The 24,056-nt window shown below is 42.5% G+C and overlaps 1 protein-coding gene across 7 annotated transcripts in view; it reads left to right on the top strand.

Moving 5' to 3' along the window:
• Window positions 1-24,056, top strand: part of NCOA1 (nuclear receptor coactivator 1) — a 176,626-nt gene that overhangs the window by 5,515 nt on the left and 147,055 nt on the right. The gene's annotated exons all lie outside the window — the stretch shown is intronic.

Raw genomic sequence — 24,056 nt, 5'->3', positions numbered from 1 at the left:
CTGTAGCAGGATCACAGCTTATTCATATTCAGGTGTGTAAAGAAAATGTAGTTTCTTAATTTTTCTATGACTCATCTCTTCCTTTTGAAGAACCCTGATCACTGGGTAATTGGAGGAAGAATACCAGTGTTAGTACAATCTAATAAACTAAGTCTTAGTGATTTAAAATGATCTCTTTGGATATTGCAGTTTCTGTTTGGATACTAGTCATTCAAATATCATCTTTTCTCTTATACCTTCCCACACTGGAATCCAGACTTATGGGCTGGCTATATGTGATTTGTGTGACCTTGTAGTGGTGGAAGGTACCAGGACCCTCAGTCCATATGCTGTCTTTTCTGGTTTCACCTAGTCTCTCCTTAAAGTAACTGGTTGGGCTACTGCCTGAAACTGAGACTACTGTGGTGCTACCAGAACTGCCCTTGGGTGTTCTTCAGATGTGTGGCTGAAGTTTGCAACCAGTGTTACTTGAGATTTGTTCTCTTGGCTCCCAGGATACATTGGCCATCTTTCCATGGGCCACTGATAACCTGAGGACTAGCTAGGGTTTCCCATTGACCTCTCTAGCCAGGTGGCCTCTTTTCCAGGCTTCTTCTATGGAGTTATTTTGCCCTTATCACAGTGACCTCTTCTGGAGAATTTAACATTCAGCATCTTAAGTTATCTTTCCTGTATTACTTAAGAACACATAGGAGTTTCTCAGTGCCTTCCATGGCACATAGGAGAAAAGGGAGATTCCAGAGCTGATCTCATAATCTTCCTCAATCTGACTACTTCTGTTCATGTGGTTTGATGTGGCTATCTCCAGCTTGTGCTAAGCGTGTGTGAGGGAGATAAGAAGTTGTTTTTGTGGTGGTGATGGTGGTGTGTGTGTGTATACTCCTGGAAGGCAGTCACTTTGCACTGTCTGAAAAGGAAGCAGAACAGAAGCATTCAAACTTCTAGATTTCCTAATTCCATGAAATATTTCTTTCCTTTTGCAGTCTACCTGAAGAGGGTGATGTGAGTACTGGTTTAATCACTAACTTCTCCTGTCTGTGTCTTACTTCTTTATCCCACGATACTTTAGCCAGAATCAGGAATTTGAGACTAGCTTACACTTTCTCTAGGTTTTAGCCTCCTTCTACCCTAAGTATCAGGGCTCATGTTCTAGCTATCATGAACAAAAGGGATATCTGCTCTATAACGGGAAAGAAGCTGTAATCTGAGTCTTTCATGCTTGGTCAGAAAATATGAGTGTTAAAAAAAATTACTTGGTCCCTCTGTCCCCCACTCCCCTCTCTCCTCTCCCCTTGCCTCCACTCCCCTTCCCTCCCCAGGCCCCTGTCCTCACCTACCTCTCCCCTCACTGGCATACACCAAGGTAGGACCATCTGCGACCTAAGGAGATAAGCTTCACTGGACACCAACCCTGCCCGCACTTTGATCTTGAACTTCCAGTCTCCAGAACAAGGATAATCTTCTCTGACTTTCAGTTTTCTCATCTATAAAAAAGAAATCCTTGGGCACCATCCTAGTTCCAACCCATTATTTTACGGATGATACACTGCAGCTCAGGAAAGACAGTAAATGGAGTATGCCTATCCAAGGGAAGACATACAATTAACCAGGCCAAGGGTTTGAGGGAAAAGCAACAAGGCCAGCAAGTATTAGAACACACAGGAAGCCAGCAGCAGAAGTCACCGGTCCCCTTCTCTCAGCATCCTGCTCAGAGGTGAACCCAGGCACTGCACAACAGGAGGTACCTTCTGGGCTCCAGCACTGGGTCCCCACCCCAGTGTCTAGTTATTGGGTAAGTATGCAAATGACCTTATAAACAGGGGCAGACAAACTGCCTGGAAGCCAAGCAGTGGGAGTTTTTTAATTGCCAGCCACATAGAGCAAGTACTGGGAAAGCATCTGAAGCCTGGGGGCATGAGAAATTACAGCCCCTGCTGCTGGGAAAAGGGAGCCAACATCTCGTGGAAGTTGAGTTCAAGTACTTTCTCCATTTATTTTACTTACTACTCACTGTGCTTCCACTTCCAGACACGTGTGGTTATTGGCCATTTCAGCTGACTATTAGGAAAAAGAAAGGGAAAAAAGGCTAATCTACCCTTACAGGATTCAAGGAGAGTTCAATTTTGAAAAATTGTCTTCAGATTTTAAGTAACCTGAGAAACTGAAAAATAAGGATCATGTCCTAAACGTCTTCTCTAACTCTGTAACTATATTCCACCTAGCTGCATGCTGACCGGAGATGGGCATTCAGCACATACTTGTAAGTTAAAAGATTTGATAAAGCTCTCTCTCTTGTCCTATTTTCTAAAAATTGTGCATGTTCTAGGAAGCCCAGTGGAAAGAGGAAAGAGATGTGGATGGTAAACTGGTGAAATGTCAAGTTTCATCAGAGTTCATCACCCAATCATTTTTCCTTGTTCTCGCACGTTTTACACCTCGTATTAATTATTTGTTGGGGAAGAAAGAGTAAACATTTGCTGCCTTCTGGTTCTCATGCTGGATGTCCTACCAAATGACAGTAAAATAATGCAAAAATGATAATACAAGGATAAAGAGAACAGAGGAGAAGACAACAGCTGATGAAAGATTCCAACAGATAGTTTGGAGATGAAAACTGAGAGGAGGAGAGCTAGCTGACTTATCAGAGTAAGGGGAGTTATATGCTGAGCCCTGCAGTCAGGAGAGAGAAGAAGATATTTTCCCCTGCAACTCAGGGACTGCAAATCTGACGGTACTGGGTGGCCCAAGGAATGGATCTAAGGACAGAAGAGGCTAGCAGTGAGATACCAGGCTGAACACTGAGAGCGTCAGCCTCCTTGCCACCACCCAGAACACGGCAGACAGAAATACTACTTCTTCCAACAGCTTCAGCACCCCCAGGCAGGAGACTAAAGGAGCCTCATGTTAAAAAACTAAACCACCCAAAAAAACAAAAAAAGCAACTAGCCTATTGACCTCTGGGATCTTGATGTAAGGTCAGGTGTTCTTTTAGCAGTAAAGCCCACTATCAAGAAGGCCGCCCCCAGAACACATACATACATACATACACATACACACATACACCCCTACCTTCCAATCAGTTTTCAATCTGTAGCTTCACTCTTATGTATGAATAGACAACTCAGGATCATAAAGGTTTGGAAAGAACACCTTCAACATGAAATAGAGACATGTAGGTACAGTCAAAACAACAAAAAAGCATTTCAATTAATACATCAAGAGAGCATAGATCATGCATCTAAATACTAAGAAGAGAATGATATTTTTAAAACAAGCAGAAGATCTTAGAAATTTAAAATATAACTTGGATAAAATACTTAATAAAAGGATTGGAAAACAAGATGAAAGAAAGCTCCCAAAAAGGAGAACCATAAAGTAAAGAATCAGGAAAACAGAGAAAACATTTAAAAATTGAAGCATCAACCCAAAAGGTCCAGTATCTGGCTGCTGGAATTCCAGAAAAAGAGAACTAGAGGGAGAAAATTGTAATAATAACAATATTAAAAGAAAAAACAAAAAACATTACTTTGGGAAAAGCAGACCTTCAAGACTTGTATCTTACTGTGCAATCCTTTCTTTAATTCAAAAGGTAAATATTGAAAATTTATCTTTTCATTCCAGAACTTCTCCAAGGGAGTTGGTGCTACTCACAGAATGATAGGGAAGTCAGTAGAATGAAATGCAAATGGGAAAAGCATTAATTACTGTTTTCATAACCATCAGGTTATATCTACTGTCATTCTTCTTTTCCAAAACTTCCTTGGTTTTTCTTACACATTTACCCTTTTTACCCTTTTAATTGTAGTATGGATTCTTATATAATTATGTTTCTAAAACATATTTAAGTTTTTACTTGGTTTGTATTAAGCCTATAATTTGGGGCTCAATGTGTATCTTAATAATTGTTTTCCCAAACAGGAGAATAGTCTGTGTCTTCATTTTTTCATATCTGCTTTAAATATTTATCAATAAGATTATGTAAAATTTTGAAATGTGGCTTTTAAATATAGGTCTCATTTTTTTTACGTGATTCTTTTTCTGCTTGGTGTGTGTGTGTGTGTGTGTGTTGAAGAGAGCAAAATGCAGCTTGCAGCTCAATTCCTTCTCCTTGTGGCTCTTTCCTGTGTGTTCCCATAGTACCTTGTTTATTTGTCTTTTCTAGAATTCCTCAGATCTCTGTTTACTAAAGTGTGATCAAGCGCAAGGGCAGAGACTTAGGTATTGCTTGTCTTTATTTGCCTTTGTGCCTGACACTTTCCTGCTCATAACAGGCTTGGGGAATCAGCAATTCCTATACTCTTCCATGATTTTTTTTTCTCCATAGTATTTACCATATGCTAACATACTAGATTGATTATTTATTTATTGACTTCCTGAAAGGAAAGGAGCGAAACACAGCACCAATTCACCGGAGAATTCCGCTTTATTAGGGAAAGGTGCTGGGTTATATAGGAAGGGGCATGGGGTAATTGTGGTGTTACTTCTACGGGGCTGGTGGCTATTGGCTAGGTGCTGCGATTGGGAGGGGGGGCGAGAGGTGATTGGGCTTCAGGTGGCGCCGGTGGAAACCGAGGACCCCGAAGAGAAGCTGGAAGTTTGCCATCTTACTGGTGGGGACCCTTCATTCCCCCCTTTCTCCTCTGTGGGGTTGTGGACGTTGTTTTCTCTCTGGCTGCTTCCTGCTGAACAGGGGCAGAGAAGGGAGTGAGGGCTTGAGGATTGGGAGGAAAGGGTTGATAGGACTCCCCACAGTAAGGATGAGTAGATGTGGACTTCTTCAGGTTTGGAAATCAATGAAGGTTCCCTGTAACCATAGGTCGAGGACCTGCTGGTTCCAATGGTACCAAGAGGATATGGGTGTCAGGAGCCAGGCGTCTGCGGCCATTGTTTCCAGGAACAGTTTCCAGTGGAGAGAGGGGTCCATCTCAGCATGTGGTGAGGAGGTCACATGAGGGTGAGGGATCTTCTGTGGCCAGAAGCTGGTAGTTCCTGAGTAAAAGCTGGTTGAAAGCTTGATTAGAGATTTTTCCGACTTGGGATTTGATGAACTTTATTATACAGGGTAAGAAGAGACAGGCAAGAAGAATGATTATTATGGGGCCTGCAATGGGCCAGAGCTAGGTGAGGAGGGGGTTTGTTAGTATTGAAGAGAATGGGTTGGAATTGGAAGCAGAGTGGAGGCTGGAGGCAAGGTCAGTGAGTTTGGTGATGTCAGTTTCTACAATGCCGGATTCGTTGATGTAATAGCAGCACTCTTCTCAAAGGAAGACGCAGGTGCCGCCCTTCTCGGCTATAAGCAGATCTAGGGCCCGCCGGTTTTGAAGGGTGACCTTAGCTAGCGAAGTGACCTGTCTTTGGAGAGAGCCTAGGGAATTGGCAGTGGATGGCAGGGCTTCCTCAGGTTTGGCGTTGAGATCTCTAACTGCCCATAGAGAGTGACCCAAGGCTTCTCCCGAAAACCCTGCCCCAATGGCTGAGGTGATCAAAGAGACACCGACCATGATGGGAAGGAAAGCAGCTCTTTTTGTGCATGAGGGCAAGGGAGGTTGTAGCTCAAGAAATTCTGCCATGCTGTAAAGTCTAAACTGTGGGATTAGGGTGACGAGAATGCAGGGTGTATCGGAGTTGAGAGGCAGTGAGTTGAAAAGACTGCCATTACACCAAAAGAAGTGTCCTGGTTGCGTAAAAGTCTTAGAGCTGGAGGTAGGGGTGTAGATAGAGAGGCAGTGAAGTGCGCTTGAGGGGGTGGAGTTGGGCCTACACAGTGGTGGATGGTGAGATTATCTGCGTATTCTTGTTCCCATAGGGGTATGTCTGCCAGGGGGCAGAGGGGTTGTCTTTCTGCATGGAAGGAGTAGTTGGAAATATTAAGGGGCACGGCGGCCGGCAGTGGGCGCTGTAGTGATGCACACAAGAAACAATTGGCGGTGTTGAGGGTGTGGTTGAGAAAGATGGTGGTGTCCTGAATGAGCTGTAACGAAGAGTAGGAGAAATTGGAAGAGGGGCGGGGATAAGAAGATGAAGGGGCGCCGTCAAGAGTTTGGATAATGACTTTTTCGGAATGTCTGATATCTGATGCAACTTGAGAGATCTGGGAATGAGAGGGAACATACTTTTGAGAGATATGAAGGGTACCGTGGGGGGTCAAGGACCCCCCATAGTAAACTGAGGCTGTGACTCTGGCAGCCCATCGAGAGTCCCAGGGATCTGGGATTGATAAGGAGAATGAGCCGTTGGGATATTTCATGAAACGGTTGGAGGAGTAATACTGTGGGTACTGGAAGTTACTCATGTAGTGAATGGCACAAGACCAGTAGGGACATCTCCTGTAGGTGTCTGGCCATCGCCTGCAATAGGCTTGTTTTTGGTCATAGAGGAAGCAGAGGTAGGGAGAATAACGGTCGCTGCTAGTGAACACTTTGGTGGAGGGAGGAAAGTGGAGGTATAAAGGCTCAGAGCAGCTTTTCAGAGGGCAGTCTGGTGTGGCAATGAGGGCAGTAACTTTTGTTTGATGCTGTGTGTAAGTCTGTCTGACTTTGAATCGCCATACAAAGGAGGGTGGGGCGGCAGGGAAGACAATAGGAATGAGGGAAAAAAGCAAGAGAGCAGTAAAGGAGGAAAAAGTCATGATTCGGGTATGGATGGCAGAGGGGGTGAACGGGATTTTGGAGGAAAGAGGACAATAAGGTCAGGAGGCTGGGGTGGCTGGTAAGACAATAGGAATGAGGAAAAAAAGCGAGAGAGCAGTAAAGGAGGAAAAAGTCATGATTCGGGTATGGATGGCAAAGGGGGTAAATGGGATTTTGGAGGAAAGAGGACAATAAGGTCAGGAGTCTGGAGGGAGGGAGAGTCTGTAAACTTTTGTAGGTTAAGAGATCTTTTAGGTGATGTGGGGACAGAATGATAAGGGGTGCCCTGAATGTCAGTTTATGAGCTTCCTTCTGCAAGAGCTGTCTAGTGGCTAATGCTCATAGGCAGGGGGCCCATCTCTGAACTGTGGGGTCTAATTGCTTGGAGAGATAAGCTACTGGGGCAAAGGATGGGCCATAATATTGGCCTAGGACTCCTAGAGCTTGACTGGACCTCTCATGAATGTATAATGAGAAGGGCTTCGACAAATCAGGAAGATGGAGAGCTGGGGCTTCCACAAGGGCTTGACGGAGCTTAATGAAGGAGTGTCGGGGTGAGGAGGATAATGGTTCTTTAGGGGGGCCTTTGCTGAGGTCGTATAGGGGTCTTGCCAACAGGGAGAAGTTAGGGATCCACGCTCTAAAATACCCAGCCAGGCCTAGAAAGGAAAGGATTTCTGTCTTGGTTTTGGAAACGGGCAGGTCAGAGAGGAGTCGTTTTCTGTCTAAGGTAATGGACTTTCTTTGTTGAGACAGAAGGAATCCAAGGTAAGTGACAGAAGGGGAAGAGATTTGAGCTTTGACGGGGGATACCCGGTAACTTCTGGACGCTAGAAGGTTAAGTAGAGAGGCAGTGTAAGTTGAGACTGTTCCCACGAGGGACTGCAGAGTAGAAGATCATCTACATCGTAATTTGATAGAGGCAGGGGGACATAGGGCCACGGAGGGGCTTGTAATGTCCCAAACTTTGGGATTTACAGGGTGCATGAGGGCGGAACCGGAGCTTTCATTGGGTAGAGGGGGGTCATTGGCTGTGAGGGCCATCAGAAAGGGAGTACTGGGGGCTGTGGGAGTGGATATAGTTATGGAAACATGGAGGAGGGAAAGGATGTCTCGTCCTAGTAAAGGGATGGGACACTGGGGCATAACCAGGAAGGAGTGGGAGAAAGGTATGGGATTGTCTAGGATTGTGCATAAAAGGGGGGGGTTTTAATGGGAAAATCTGTTTACCTCCTACCCCGACTATAGGAATAATGGCTGGTGTGGTAGGGCCCCGGTATTCTCGCAAGACTGAGAAGGTGGCTCCTGTATCTAGGAGGAAGGAGATGGGGCGACTGTCAATTGTTAAAGTAACCCTGGGCTCCTGTTTGGTGATGGAAATGGTTGGGCGAGAAGCCCCCAGGCCCCGTCAATCTTCTTCTGCCAGCCCCACTACGGCGGGCTTAGGATGGGGGTTGTTCGTCCAGCCTCCCCTTCGGGTGGTTGGGCAATCAGACCCCCAGTGGCCCTTTTTGTGGCATCTGGGGCATGGGGTGGTAGGAGATCTGGGGGAGGGGCACGACCTTGACCAATGTCCCTCTTTTCCACAATTGAAACAAGCTCCTGGGGTGGGCTTGTTTGTAGAGGGGCGCCCAGGTTGTGGTTTTATCAGCTGGGCCAACATTTGGAAATTGGCCTGAACAGCCTTTTGTTTATGGCGTTCTTTCTCCTCCTCCCGGTTATGGAAGACTTTAAAGGCCACTGTTAGGATGGATCTCAGTCTGTGGGGTAGCGGGGCCCTGTTCTAACTTTTTGAGTTTAGCTTTAATGTCGGGATAGCTTTGAGCTAGGAAGTATGTCATAAGGACATGTCTTCCTTCAGGTGTTTCTGGGTCCAGGTTGGTATACTGTAATAGGGCTTGAGTGAGTCTGTCTAAGAACTCAGAGGGGGTTTCGTCTCTCTTTTGAATTATGTCTTGGAGCTTTTGAAAATTGACTACTTTATGAGCTGCCTTTTTCAGACCTGCTATTAAGCAGGAGGCAAAAATATCTCGAGAGCAGAGACCCATGGCAATGTTATAATCTCAGTGTGGGTCTTGTTCAGGAACAGCAGTGGGGCCAGGGGGATAGGTGGGGTCAGTCCTGTGGGTTTTGGTAGCGTGCGTTTGGGCAAAGTCCCAAACTCGTCTATGCTCTTCAGGGAGGAGAGTATTGGCCAGGAGCATGAAAATGTCATGATGTGTGAGGCTGTAAGACTGGAGGGTCCATTGAAACTCCCTGATGTATGTCGTGGGATCAGTGGAAAAGGAACCTAGGCGTTTCTCTAGTTGGGCTAAATCTCTTAAGGAGAAAGGGACGTGAATGCGCACGATGCCTTCGGATTTTGCTACCTCCCAGAGGGGGGGGCGATAATTTTGGGTCTGAGGGGGACTGAAGGGTTCTGGCTCAGTCTGTGGGGGAGTGACGCGGTCTAACTGTGCCTAGTCGAGCAGGTCCTGAAGTGCGGAAGGGGGGCAAAGAAAATAAAGATAGAATCGGACCCACGTGTCACCAGCTAGTAGCCCAGCTGCTTGCCTCTGCCGCTCTAGTTGGGCTTAACTCATGACTCTGAGACTCTGAGGTAAAGAGTCCCATGCTCTACTAACTGAGCTACAGCAGGGCTCCAGTTAATTGCTTATGGAATGCGTAAACAGAATGTTCTTTGTTCTCCATTCCTGCCACATCGGCAAGTGGGGGAAGGCCATAGCTAGAAGCAGGGGTGGTGTTTCTACACATCTTCAAGGTCTCCGTATTTTCAGAGTGAGGAGTCTTGGCTCATCTTTGAGGACAAGATATGTTTTTGTGGAAAGACAACTTCTAAGGACTGCACCGGTTGTTCTCTAGCTTGTGCTTTCCCATGCTGCGTTCAGACATGGGGGAAGGTGCTTTCCCATTCTCCCTACAAACATGTGAGAAGACAAAGGCGGTCCCTAACGGGAGAAACAGGTGATGAGGGCAAAGACGAGGAGGCCCCCGGGACCTAGTTAAAGGGGGGCCTGAAAGGCTCAGGCTTAATCTGCGGGGGACGAAGGCGGAGGAGGTGAGATGGGGGAAGAGATGGCGGGGGAGGAAGGGAGAAGGGCTGTTGTAGGAGAAGAAGGGGAAGGGAGTGAACGGGAGGCTTCTGCGGGGGCGGTGGCTTGCAGGCTAGGAGAACTTGGGAGGGGGCCCATGGGGGGGGGAGGCGGAAAGCTTCGATATAGGGAATCTCCTTCCATTTTTTCAGGCGCTGGCAGTAGTTAAAAAGATGGTGAGTGATGTTAGGATCAAGAGTTCCCCCTGCCGGCCATTGGTTGTTATTGTCTAGGGGGTATGTCGGCCAATCTTGGGAGCAATATTTACAGAGAAGTTTTGGTTTTATATCAGGCATCAGGGAGAGGGTAGCCAGATGCTTAAGCAGGCATTCAAGAGGTGAGCTTTCAGGGAGGGATGAGGAGGCCCCCATGGCTAAAGGACAGAGAAGGAGACAAACAGGGGAAGACGAACGGAGATCCTCGGACTGGAAGCAGACCGCAAGGAGACAAAGGGCATCCCCGATGATCCTTGGTGGTCTGCAGAAACTCGTATACGAGTCGGAATTTCTTAGGAAGTGTGGGTCGTCACCCAGAGTTCCCTAAGAAGGCAGTTTGCCGGAGTCACGAGGTACCTAGCACTAGGAATTTTCGGCAGACAGAACAGATTGCGGCGGACGGAACAGAAGGAGGAGGGGGAGGAAGGGAGCATTCTCATCTGCAAATGAGTCACCTCGTTTATGGCTGTTGTAGGAGGGGCCTGAGGGTCTGCCGCAGCCGTGAAGGCCTGAGGCGGGGAGAGTTCCCTCCTCATCCCCTAGTGTCAGGGCCTTGCCGGACGATCACGGTCAATGGCACTGTGATAGCTCGGGGAAGAGTGGCCCACTCCGGGGGGAAAACTTACCTAAAGGCCAGAGAGGAGTGGTGAGTGTGATGAGCCAGCGCCGGAAAAAGAGGACGAGGGCAAGGTGCTGCTGGTGTCGGGGGGAAGACGGGGCCCAGTTGGGGTGTCCTGTCTCCCGGGTTTCGGCACCAATGAAAGGAAAGGAGCGACACAACAGCAATTCACCGGAGAATTCCGCTTTATTAGGGAAAGGTGCTGGGTTATATAGGAAGGGGCATGAGGTAATTGTGGTGTTACTTCTACAGCGCTGGTGGCTGTTGGCTAGGTCCTGGGATTGGGAGGGGGAACGAGAGGTGATTGGGCTTCAGGTGGCGCCAGCGGGAACCGAGGACCCCGAAGAGAACCCAGAAGTTTGCCATCTTACTGGTGGGGGCCCTTCACTTTCTTTTTCCACTAAATTGTAAGTGTCACAGAGTCAAGGAATTTTAATTTTTTTGTTTACTACTATACTGTATTTCTAACACCTAGAAGAGTACTTGGCACACAGGCCATCAGTGATTATTTGTGGAATGATTAGTTAATGAATTGTTCAGATTTAGGCAATTGCCTAAATTATACCATATGAGTAGAAATATGAGAGATATGGGCTTCTGGTATGGAAAAAAATAGTAATGTAGAGTTTAAAAGCAGGAAGATCTTAGTATCATCTAATTCTGTCCCATTCTGTGAAAAGACCAAGAGATGAAATTGTTGGGGGTGTTGTGTATTTTCCTTGGTTTTTGTCCCTACCACAACAAAGAATTGAAGGGCAGGGACACAGTAGGGAACCAAAGTAAAAGTTTTATTTAAAGTTACTTACTTAAAGAGAGTCTTAAAAATCTGCAGGCTACCTCAGGGAGGAGAGGTGCCTTGAAAGGTTTAAGTTTTATTTAAAGAGAGTGTAGGTCTGGGAAAAGGAAATCCTGGGGCAAAATACTTCTAAAAATCAAAATCAGTCAAAGGGAGAAATAAAGTTTAAAACTCGTTTACTTATCACAAAGTGCACTCTCAGGCCATCTTTATTCTCTGCTCTGGCAGCAACTACACCGGCCCTCCCCCTCACCTTTCAGGTACAGATAAGCCCTCTGTTGCCCAGGTAATCACCCATTGATATGGAGATGAACTTCTCCACCACTGAAGAAAGATGCAAATGCACTAAAGCCATACTTCTTTCCACCTCTGATTGTCTATTGATATGCAGATATACTAAAGCCAGGTGAGATATTCTGGAAATGTTTCAATTTTACCCACAATCCACCCTTCCAGAAATCTCGCCTTACAATTTACTCGATCCCCCTCTTCCCGACCAATCTAGTAACATGCAATAGCAACAGCAATAAAATCTTGATAATCTTCAAGCCAGAGGATTCAGCCTATGCAGATCAAGTAAATGTACTTTATAGCACAATCTCTAAGCACAAAATACGTTTCTACACTTGTTTACTTATTCTTAACAATCATGTTAGATTGCTCACAAAACTTTTACCAAACATTAGACAAAGTCAAGCCTCTCTTTAAACACTATTTTCTTGACAACAGCAACACAATCATAATTCTCAAGCCAGAGGATTCAGCTAGGTCGCTATACAGCACTATCTCTCACTAAGCACAAAAATACGTTTCTACACTTGTTTACTCATTCCTAAGAATCATGCTAGATTGCTCACAAAACTTTTACCAAACATTAGACAAAGTAAAGCCTCTCTTTAAACATTATTTTCTTCACAACAGCAACACAATCATAATTCTCAAGCCAGAGGATTCAGCTAGGTTCAAAGTCCCATGCAGATTAAAACCAAAGCTCATCCATTCCAGCCATCACGCAGCAGCTGCAGCCAGGAGGCGCATCCAGGACACAAAGACTGTAGAAGCAAATAACTGTGATTGTATCACCCATCTATGTGTTGAAATGTCTAGGGCCACGTCCATTTTACTCCTAATTGCTGCACCCATCTTTGCAACACATGTCCAATAAAGTAGGTAACTCGATCGCTCTCAGTAACTGGTGACTGACCATAGGCTGCAGAGAGACACTCTAGGCCCCTCTTGGTGGTTTGCTGATCTGCACAATGTGCAGGGTACTCCTTCCAGGTTCATCTAATTTCTTCAAAGGTGAAAGGCAAACCCCACCGACAAACCACATTGTCTTTTGCCCCACATGCAACCTACACTGATGTAGCCATTGGGCCACATCAGGGGCAGGCTTTCCTTCTAGCCAGTGCATCTGGGCCAATGTGTCTGCTTCATCATTCCCTGGGGATGCCAAAGGCAAGTGGCCAGTCACATGATATGCAGTAGGTGTCTGTGCCACACCACTCCATGGCCTTTGGGTCCAGTCTCGCACCCACCCCGCGATGGGATAGGAGGTTATTACTTTGGGTGGAGCTGTTCTGGCAATGGGCTCTGTAGCCAGCAAGCCATGGTACAGAGCAGCTAGTTGCTCAAGGTGACCCTTGATTTTCCATGGTTGTGGCCAGGCTCCGGCCAGCAGCAAGAGCAGCAGCAGTAACCTTAGGATCAGGCCACGGGCTGGGGTCGGCGTGGCCAGGAGCGGTGGTGGCACCTCCACGACCACACAAGTGTAGACACATGTCTGTCGGCATGAGCGCCGCTTCTCTCGATCAATTCTAGGGGCGGCCCTCCCAAAGGTCGCACTCATTATAGCAGATTTCGGGTTCAGAGGAATCCTGCCGACTACACCGATTGTAGGTCTGGGAAAAGGAAATCCTGGGGCAAAATACTTCTAAAAATCAAAGTCAGTCAAAGGGAGAAATAAAGTTTAAAACTCATTTACTTCTCACAAACTGCACTCTCAGGCCGCTTTCTTCTCTGCTCTGGCAGCAACTATACTGGCCCTCCCCCTCAACTCTCAGGTACAGATAAGCCCTCTGTTGCCCAGGTAATCACCCATTGATATGGAGATGAACTTCTCCACCCCTGAGGAAAGATGCAAATGCACTAAAGCCATACTTCTTTCCACCTCTGAATGCCTATTGATATGCAGATATACTAAAGCCAGGCGAGATATTCTGGAAATGTTTCAGTTTTACCCACAGAGAGAAAGTGCACACTCAGAGAAAGGGAAGTGTGGGCTACTTCAGAGAGAGAGGTGTGCTGAAAGATTGGGAAAAAGTTAAAGTTACACACTAAGAAAGTGCGGGTGACCTCAGAGAGGGGAGCCCCCTGCAAGATTGGAGAGAAAGTCTACGCACTTAGAAATTGTGGGTGACCTCAGAGGGAGGTGCACACTGAAAGGCTGGGGGTTCCTCCTTTTTAAGGATACTTCAGGTATGTGACACAGGGCTAGGGGTGTGGACTTGTTAAGTGGTCTCGAGATGTCCTGTCTTTATTATGCTGTTTATAGGTGGGCCTTTTAGCAGGCTAGAGTAAATCTTAATGGCATAATCTAATTGACACAATGAAGACGTGGGCTGTGCTCAGATACTTTTCTTTCTGGAAAATATTCAAACATTCAGGGCCAAGTTGCTCCTAACCTTTTGAGCTTTAACTGATTGACTCTAACTCTTGAGTCTTTTCTTTCTAGTTTTAACTGGTTAACTTTGAGTCCTTTCTAGTGGGCTTTACTGACATTATTCTTTTTCCACCCCGCTCATATCTATTTTCCTGCCTAACAAAATGACTTGATTGAAGCACAGAATCAGTTAACTGTAGGGATGAAACAAGGATATAGAACTCTTGAATAGAACTTAATAATTAATGGCGGCATTTGGATATGTGGTAGACAGAGTCTATTACTGTGGTTAAAAGGCACAGAAAATGTTTTGGAATAAAAAATAAGCAAGTTACCTGATCTCCTGTGCATCAGTTTAGCTTTTTTTGCAGCTTTAATCCCTGAAATGTGTTAAGCTCCCTTGTTTCCTGGATTCATGCATCTGCTCTTTCTTTGGCCTATAGAACCCTCTTCCCAAATGCCTGTTTAACACCTACTCATCTTTTAGGTCTCTTCCTATTTCTTTCTTTCTTTTTTTAATTCTTATTTTGAGAGTTATTAAACATATACGAAAGTAGAGAGTATGATGAATTGCTATACATCCATTACCCAGCATCAATGGCCATCAACATTAGGTTCCTTTATATATCAAAGAAGCTTTTCTTGGTATCCCAGTAAATACCCTCTAGTTTTTTCCTTCATAGCACATTGCCAAAATTTGCAACTGTGTATTTAATGTCTCTTTTCTTCATTAGATAGTAAGCTCCATAAAGGCATGAGTTATGTCTGTTTTCTTTATTGTGATGTACCCAGTGTATTATACAGTGGCTGAAACATGATAGGCACTGTATATGAATGAATTATTTAATAACTGAGAAGGTTCCTAAAGGGTTTGAAAAGAGGAACATTTGTTGAAAACCTTTTGACGAAAGTTTGAGAAGAATTACTTAGGCAGCTTTAAAAGCATGGATACTTTCTTAGGCTCAGATTCATACTCTTCTAGCAACCTTGTGTTCTTAATTTGGTTTTTCCAAGTAAGCTGTTCTGCTGGAAAGCAACTTCAGTGGACTCCTGGCAAGAATATTAGTTGAATTTAAAAGATATTGTCCATTGTCAGTGACTAATTAGCTTTTGGGTATCATTCTTTGATAAGGTAAAATGATCCATTGAAGTACTAGACTGGTGGACTGAGAGGTCAAGCACCTTGATGGCTCGGTAGAGAAGTAATACTTCAGAGAAGTAATATTTTTGAGACCTTTACCAAGCCATCAGCCTACCATCTCTTGTTACTATAGCTTTGTTTGATGAAAATCAAGAAAACTGTTTTTCTCCTCAAATTGCTATCCCCTCCTACATTTTTTGTACTGTTTTGAAGCAGTAACCATGGTTACTAGTACAGCCTCCTTGGAGCTTTAAAAACATCAGTCAGTTTCACAGCTGGAGGCAGAGCGATCTAGATGAAAGCATAAGAATAAAGCTTACTGTGTTTTTTCCCAGTTAGAACTGAGTTCTTTGATTTGGGAGCACTTTGCATAAAGTGAAATGTTCTTTGTTCCCACTAGAATAGACAATATTTTCGTTTAAATTAACAGTAAGTCAGCACCTGGCTCCTTTCTAGATTCAGAAAATTAGGTAATGCTACCACTCACCTGTCCTCCACCTGAACCTACCTTCAATCTTCTCTATTCCCTTACTGCCTTCCCTGGGCATAGTGAATGATAGTAATAACAGACATTTCGAGGCTTCGATGGATAAGGTTGTGAAGTTGCAGGTTTGGGTTTATGGGGGAGGGGTGGCAGAGAGGGGGAATGAAGGAGCATTAAAACCTTCATACAGTGGTACCAAGAGCCTGTTTGCCAGGGTCAAGAAGAATCAAGGGCCAGCTCATGTCAGAGGTCCAGAATAAGTGATTTCTACAAATAAGACTTTACAGAAAATACTTTCTTGAGGGATGACACTGTTGAGAAGGGAAAGGAGATCTGTATTTATTAACATCTAGTATGTATTGAATACCTAAATAGGAACTTGATCCTGTATCGTGTGCTCTCTTATACTTGATCCTGTATACAATGTGCTGAAAGTGTTCTGAGAAATTTAAAAGTTACTCAGTTATTTCCCTTGTAATGATTTATAACATTTTGTTTCTTGGTGTGATTAGACCAGGAGTTGGCAGACTATAGCCTATGGACCAAATCATGCCTGCAGCCTGTTTTTTGAAAGTAAAGTTATATTGAAACACAGCTACCATGCTCATTAGTTTATGTATAGTGTGTGGCTGCTTTTACATTCTGAAGGCAAGGTTGAGTAATTGCTACAGACCATATAGCTTGCAAAACCTAAAATATTTATTATTTGGCTCTTTACAGGAAAGTTTGCCAATCCCTGATCTGGATAAACTGGACCCAATTCATCTTGGACCAGATATGGGAGTGATTGTATTGGAAAGAAAGCACACTGTTAGGTTTATACTCCCTGTGGACATTAGAATAGGGGCAGCATGAAAAAAGGGTACTAGGGATTTAAATGAAAGTGGTGAGCTTTTTGAGCCCTTTTTAAATCATAAGTCCAAACCTAAACTTTGAAAGGAAACCTTAAATGTAAATATTGGGGGTTTTTTTTGCACATTTCTCTGCCATTTTCTATTCCTGCATATATACTTGTGTCCATAATCTCACATGGACTTATTCTAATTCTTTTACTCATTCATACTCTTACATAAATGTAGACTTACATAAGTATCTTAATTAGCAGTGACTTTGGAGATCATCTGTTCCAATATCCTTATTTTACAGATAGCAAAATTGAGTCCCAAGAAGTTACTATATGCCTGATGTCACAAAACTAGGTTAGTAGCAAATCCTGGGAGTGAAACCCTGGTTTTTTGGGTTTTTTTTGAGAAATTTCCTGCTGTAGTGTGTAGAGACTTTCACATTATAAAATCTACCCGGTAAGGCCCTGCCTAGTATACCTTTAGTTCTAAGTAGAACTTAGAAACCTAAAGAAACACCTGAAGAGAGAAATATTAAATCTAGATTCTAATTTAACTCTGCTAATGATATGTTTACAATTTTGAGTAAGTGCGTCATTCTTTGGTAAACAGAAGTAAGACTCTAGAAGATAAATTAGGCTTGTAAGGATGACTGTTGTAAGTCTGGGGAAAGGAAATCCTGGGGCAAAATACCTCTACCAAAATCAGTCAAAGGGAGAAATAAAGTTTAAAACCCATTTATTGCTTACAAAACTGCAGTCCAGCCCATCTCTCCCTCCTGCTCAAGCAGCCACTACACCGGCCCTCCCCCTCACCTCTCAGGTACAGATAAGCCCTCTGTTGCCCAGGTAGTTAATTACCCATTCATATGGAGATGAACTTCTCCACCCCTGAGAAAAGATGCAAAATGCACTAAAGGCATACTTCTTTCCACCTTTGAACGCCTATTGATTTGCAGATATACTAAAGCCAGGTGAGATATTCTGGAAATGTTTCAATTTTACCCACAAACCAACCCCTCCAGAAATCTCGCCTTACAATTTACTCAATCCCCCTCTTCCAACCAATCTAGTAACATGCAATAGCAACAGCAATAAAATCCTGATAATCTTCAAGCCAGAGGATTCAGCCTAGGCAGATTAAGCAAATGTACTTTATAGCACAATCTCTCATTAAGCACAAAAATACGTTTCTACACTTGTTTATTCATTCCTAACAATTATGCTAGATTGCTCACAAAACTTTTACCAAACATTAGACAAAGCCTCTCTTTAAACATTATTTTCTTGACAACAGCAACACAATCATAATTCTCAAGCCAGAGGATTCAGCTAGGTTCAAAGTCCCATGCAGATTAAGTCCAAAGCTCATCTATTCCAGCCATCACACAGCAGGTGCAGCCAGGGGGCGCTTCCAGAACACAAAGACCCTAGAAGCAAATAACCATGATTGTTGGGGGCTAATTTGCTGTTATTACAGGAATGCACAGAAGGCCAGCTTCCAGGCCTTTTCCCCAAGGTGCCAGAAGAGCCAGCCATCGCCGATCTATGTGTTGAAATGTCCAGGGCCATGGCCATTTTACTCCTAATTGCTGCACCCATCCTTGTAACACATGCCCAATAAAGTAGGTACCTCGATCACTCTCAGTAACCAGCGACTGACCACAGGCTGCAGAGAGACGCTCTAGGCCCCTCTTGGTGGTTTGCTGATCTGCGCAATGTGCAGGGTACTCCTTCCAGGTTCGGCTGACTTCTTCAAAGGTGAAAGACAAGCCCCACTGAAAGGCCCACATTGTCTTTTGCCCCACATGCAACCAACACTGATGTAGCCATTGGGCCACATCAGAGGCAAGCTTTCCTTCTAGCCAGCACATCTGGGCCAGTGTGTCTGCTTCATCATACCCTGGGGATGCCAAAGGCAAGTGGCCAGTCACATGATATACTGTAGGTGTCTGTGCCACACCACTCCATGGCCTTTGGGTCCAGTCTCGCACCCACCCCCCTATGGGATAGGTGGTTATTGCTTTGGTCGGAGCTGTTCTGGCGATGGGCTCTGTAGCCAGCAAGGCGTGGTACACAGCAGCCAGTTGCTTCTCTATCAGGTGACCTGTACCTCTGCTCCTTTCCATGGTTGTGGCCAGGCTCCGGTCGGCAGCAAGAGCAGCAGCAGTGGCAGAAGCAGTAGCCTTAGGCTCGGGCCACGGGCCCAGGTCGGCATGGCCAGCAGCGGTGGTGGTGCCTCCACGACAACATGAGTGTACACACATGTCCCTCGGTGCAAGCACTGCTTCTCCCCATCATTTCTAGGGGTTGCCCTCACAAAGGTTGCACCCATTATGACAGATTTCGCGTTCACAGGAGTCCTGCCGACTTTCGCCAATTGTAAGTCCGGGGAAAGGAAATCCCAGGGCAAAATACCTCTAAAAACCAAAATCAGTCAAAGGGAGAAATAAAGTTTAAAACCTGTTTATTGCTTACAAAACTACAGTCCAGCCCATTTCTCTTGCTCAAGCAGCCACAACACCGGCCCTCCCCCTCACCTCTCAGGTACAGATAAGCCCTCTGTTGCCCAGGTAATAACCCATTGATATGGAGATGAACTTCTCCACCCCTGAGGAAAGATGCAAATGCACTAAAGCCATACTTCTTTCCACCTCTGAACACCTATTGATATGCAGATACACTAAAACCAGACGAGATATTCTGGAAATGTTTCAATTTTACCCACAACTTTACACTAAGATCCAGATTATTTGTTTCATTTCCTGGTCTAAGTGCATTATTCAGTAACCACAGTCCCTATTCGTAGTCCCTAAATAATTTATAAGTGGAACATTGAAGAATCAAGAATCTATTTTTCTGTATAGGTTACATGAATGTGTTTAAATGTTTTTCTTTTGTGAACTGAACAAACTCTTTAATATACACTAAAAAGGCTTAATTATGATTTTATAACTTATGAAAAAATCTTAATAAAATTACATATTGTTTAAAAACAGAAAAGAAATGTCTGAAATTATAGCCATTTTACTTTTATATTCTTGATAGGAATAGTGCCGTCACAATCTGGGCAGTCATTATTTTCCTTAAATTCAGTATTAGAAAGATCTCTCCCTTTGTTGCATCAGAAAATAATCATAGAATTTCTTCCTTGTTTCCCGGGGTCCCATTTTAGACAAGAGAAATTCTAAGAGAAGCTTGCACAAAAGATATACATTGAAAACTATGTTGGAAGAGTAGATACTGGCATCCTTTTGGCTTATTCTGAAGATAATTTATAAAACTTTAACTCTAGTATTATTATTTGCTTGTATTTAATTAATCTGTACAGAATTCTGTAATTGTTCCACCCTTCCCTTGATGTGAAAAAGTCAAGCTTTCTATTTCTACTTCTTTCCTTTTACATTGAAAAGTGTTTTAAATTTTTTTCTTAGTATTAAAAATAATGAGCAAATTCATGTGGTATCTCAACAGATTTAGCCAATTCTAGTTATAATCAGGATGTGATGAGACTGTTCAACTTTTATAATACATGATTGCTATTTAATCTTTCAGAAATTTAAGTCATCTTAGTAAGTCAGTATATCATGTTGAGTTTTGTATTTTTATTGAAGGCCTATCTCCAAATGGATTACCCACACAAAGAAAACCAACTGGAGCACATGCTTAAATTTGGAATTCTAAATAAGTATTTTCATTATAATTGGTTCATTAGAATTGATATTGACATATGATCGTAATGGTTTGGGTATTACTTATCTGGAACTCTGATTTACCAGCATAGTTTTATTATCTAATCTAGTAGTTTTAGTTCTTCAAAACCAGGTTTCTCTTTGGTAGTCAAAAAAAAAACTGCGTCCTCTTTACTATTGTTTGAAATTTAAATATGATTGTTTAAAAACTCAAAAGAATTGGGTACAAAGTGCTGCTTTGTTTTCAAACTTACTAACATGTCTCCAATTTGTTGAATTCTATTTAAACTTAGAGAAGTTTCTAACATGAGTTTCATAACCACTTAAGAGGGCTTGGTATTAAAGTCTCCTGATATTATATATAATTTGTCCTTGGGGGAATTCTTTTGAGATAAAGTGTCTGTAGCTTTTATTGGAGTGTCAAAGCTGTGCATCACCCAAACAAGGTTAAAAATCATTTTTATAGGGCTTCTGAAGCATCAGACTTAAAAAGGAATACTGAGGATAAATTTGGTTTGCTTTCTAGAATCACTTAATCATAGAATTTTGGGGTGACCAACTTACATTTTTTATAGGTGAGGAAGTTGAAGCTAGAAGTTATGTGACTTACCCAAGGATATTGTAGTTTTAATCCTTGTTAAATGATTGGAGAAATCAGTGGAGTTCTTTTGGTATCTGTATTGATTTCTTATGGACTTTTTAGCCTTCAAGCCTCATACAGTAATATTGACAGCAATTTTTATATAATACTCCTTAGTATACTACTCTGATAGAGTTAGAAAATACTATAAATTCTCAGACTATTGGGAATAAGGAACTCTCATTTAAATAAAGAACAAAGCAAAAAAAACCCAGTTTTTGTTTTACTTACCATTTTTCTCTATCTAGTTGAAATTTAACTGTTATTCTCAAGTGAATGATTTTTCTAATGTTTAAATGTAAGTGGCCATATTTCACATTGTGAATATAGATCCTGAATTTTTATATTATTTGGTACTGTAAATAGTTGCAAGTGTTAAAGCTGCAGCAAATTAATTGAGAGTATTCTTAAATGAGTTTAAACTTTAATCACTTTTCATATATACTTAAGATGCTTTCAGAATAAGGTTTTTATGATTTAATGTGCTATTGCATTTCAGAGAACTAAAGACCAATACCATCTTACATTATTCACTTTAGATGGTATGATTGAGATTTATGAACTGTGAGATTTTATGTGTATCTTTCCAGTCCCAGCTAATCAGTTTGGCTCTTCAAAATGGAAGAGTACTCTTCACTTTTTAAATCCAATTTTAAGATTTCTTAGCCAGTTAGCTCATATAAAGAACTCACTCCAAAGGAATATTAAAATGTTGTATTTATATTATGTTTATTTCTATGCTTTTTTAGTGTTTTTACTTTATTTCTTTATGTCTAAGGCATGTAATTGATTTCCAAGGGTGAAGATACGATAAACAATATTTTAGTTACAGGCAGTAAGATTCAGTTGATGCAGTTATGTGTTGCTCCCCTGTGCTCTCATAAATAGTATCCTGAGCCCTTAACCTTATAATACTTCCTGCATTATTTTAATTGTTTCTTTCCTCAGCTAAACCTCTTCCATCCCCCAGTCCTTGAGGACAGAGATGTAGATCAACTTTAAATCTTCCAAATGTAGCACACTGCAGACACTCATATATTTTTTAAATGAATGAATTGATTGAGGGACATGAAGGACTTATCTTTGGATCTATAATAGTTAACAAACAAGACTTTAAAACTTTGGGGTACTGGGTTAGTCAGGGTTCTCCAGAAAAACAGAACCAATAGGATATAGGAACATGTGTGTGTGTGAGTGTAACTGGGTGGTGATTTGTGGAATCCCTTGGTTCTTGTCTTCCTGAAGGAAAGAGTTCAGCTGAGAGACCTGAGAGAGAGTTAAAGCTGCAAGAGGCTTTTATTAGGAGTAGCAATCCAAGTCACTGCACCAAATATATGTTGCGGGTTGAGTTTGTTCTCCTTGGTTCTTGTCCCCACCAAAACAAAGAATCTGAAAAACATAGCAAATCAGAGTGAAAGTTTTATTTGAATACACTCCAAGGGAGAAGTGGGCCAGAGTCAAAGTAAAGAAAGGCACTGAACTTTTAGGGATGGTCTATTTAATCATGTCCTAGCTGGGAGGTGCCTGTTTAATTAATAGGGTGAGGATATTTGATTGACAGTTGTAGTTACATACCCATTCCTCTTGATATACATGTCTTTTCCCAAGATGCACACAGAAAAGCCCAGGGTGGGGAGTGGGGTGGCAAAACTGCTCTTATTTTAATGAGATTATTATGAGGGGTGTTTTTGGTGGTTCTTAGCTTTGTTCAATTACCCCTGTATTGTGAACTGGTTTGGCCTGGTTGTGATAGGCAAGGAGGTTATCTCCCTGCTCAAGTGGGACTGCCTAACTGGGCGGTTTTTTCCTCGAACCTTATTTTCCCCTTCCCCAGCTGTTCATGTCTGTCTTTGTACCTAACATATATATATATATATATATATATATATATATATATATGTTAGAAAGAGAAAGAATGGTTGGTTGACTAATTGATTTTAAGGAATTGGCTCACACAGTCGTGGGGACTGACAAGCCTGAAATCTGCAGAGCAGGCTGTCAGGCTGGTGACCCAAGGGAGAGCTGATGTTGCAGTTCAAGTCTGAATCCACAGGCAGAATACCTCTTCCCTAAAGCCTTCAGCTGATTGGATGAAGCCCACCCACATTATAGAGGATAATCTACTTTAAGTTAAATGTTAATGTCATTTAAGTGTTGATTACAACTAAAAAATAGCTTCACAGTAACATCTAGACTGGTATTTGACCATATATCTGGGTACTGTGGTTTAGCCAAGTTAACAAATACCAAGTAAATGATTAGTTTAAGTGGAAGAAAAAGATATTTTCATAAGTAAAATTAGCTATGAAAACATTGAAATATTTAAATCAGGAAATTTTCAGGGAACAATGATCAGAAAGGGGTGAATTTAGGAAAGTATTCTTAATAAATATGAATTTTGATCAATTTTTGTGGAAAGTATACATGCTGTGCATATATATGGAGTTGGGAGATAATCCCAATTAAGTAGAATACCGAAGATCTTATGAGAGGCTTTGGGAAGGAAGGGCAGGGGAATACTGAAGAAGGGCCTTAACATACATTTTACACTTGTTTAGGTAGGCAAGTAAAAACAAAAGCCAAAAAACTTCTGAAAGTGAATTAGGAGGGAAATGATTAAATAAAACATTTCTTAAAGGTAATGTTCTGCATGTATAATGGACTAGAGTGGTTTCTAAGCCCAACTACAACATATGAGAACCTGGAAAAGAATTTATAAATAGAAAATCCAGTCTCTTAGAAGTTGCTAATGGAACTGGCAGAACTTTGTGATTTAATTTGGAGACAAATATGAGAGAGAATATGCTAATTTTGCCTGAAGTAGGAGTCTGGTACTCTAAGAATGATGTTAATTTTGACAGTAATGTGTAAATACAGAAAGTGGGCAGGTAGAATATGATGAATGATGTATACATTTGACTCAATATTTATCGATAGGGTAAAAGTTTTATATCATTGTATTATAATATTCCAATATTCCACTCTGAGGCCTAAGAATAGTACCTTCTTATTAAGAAATTTTGTTATACTTGTTGAAACCAGGGTACTTTTATTATAAATTCTCTAGTGTAAAACTTAATATTTGAAGTTATCAGATATAACAAATTATTGGTAAATCATCTCTGACCATCAACTGTGTAGTTATATATCTATGTGACAAAGAATGAAAACTGTAGAAGTTCAAAGTGGGAGGGTATTTAAAACTATTTTCTGGGAAGGATTTATGGAGAATGTCAGCTTTGTGC

The sequence above is a fragment of the Manis javanica genome, chromosome 1 (genome assembly GCF_040802235.1).
Source record: "Manis javanica isolate MJ-LG chromosome 1, MJ_LKY, whole genome shotgun sequence".
NCBI lineage: Eukaryota > Metazoa > Chordata > Mammalia > Pholidota > Manidae > Manis > Manis javanica.
The sequence above is the reverse complement of the archived record's forward strand: the minus strand, read 5'-3'. Positions and strand labels throughout refer to the sequence as shown.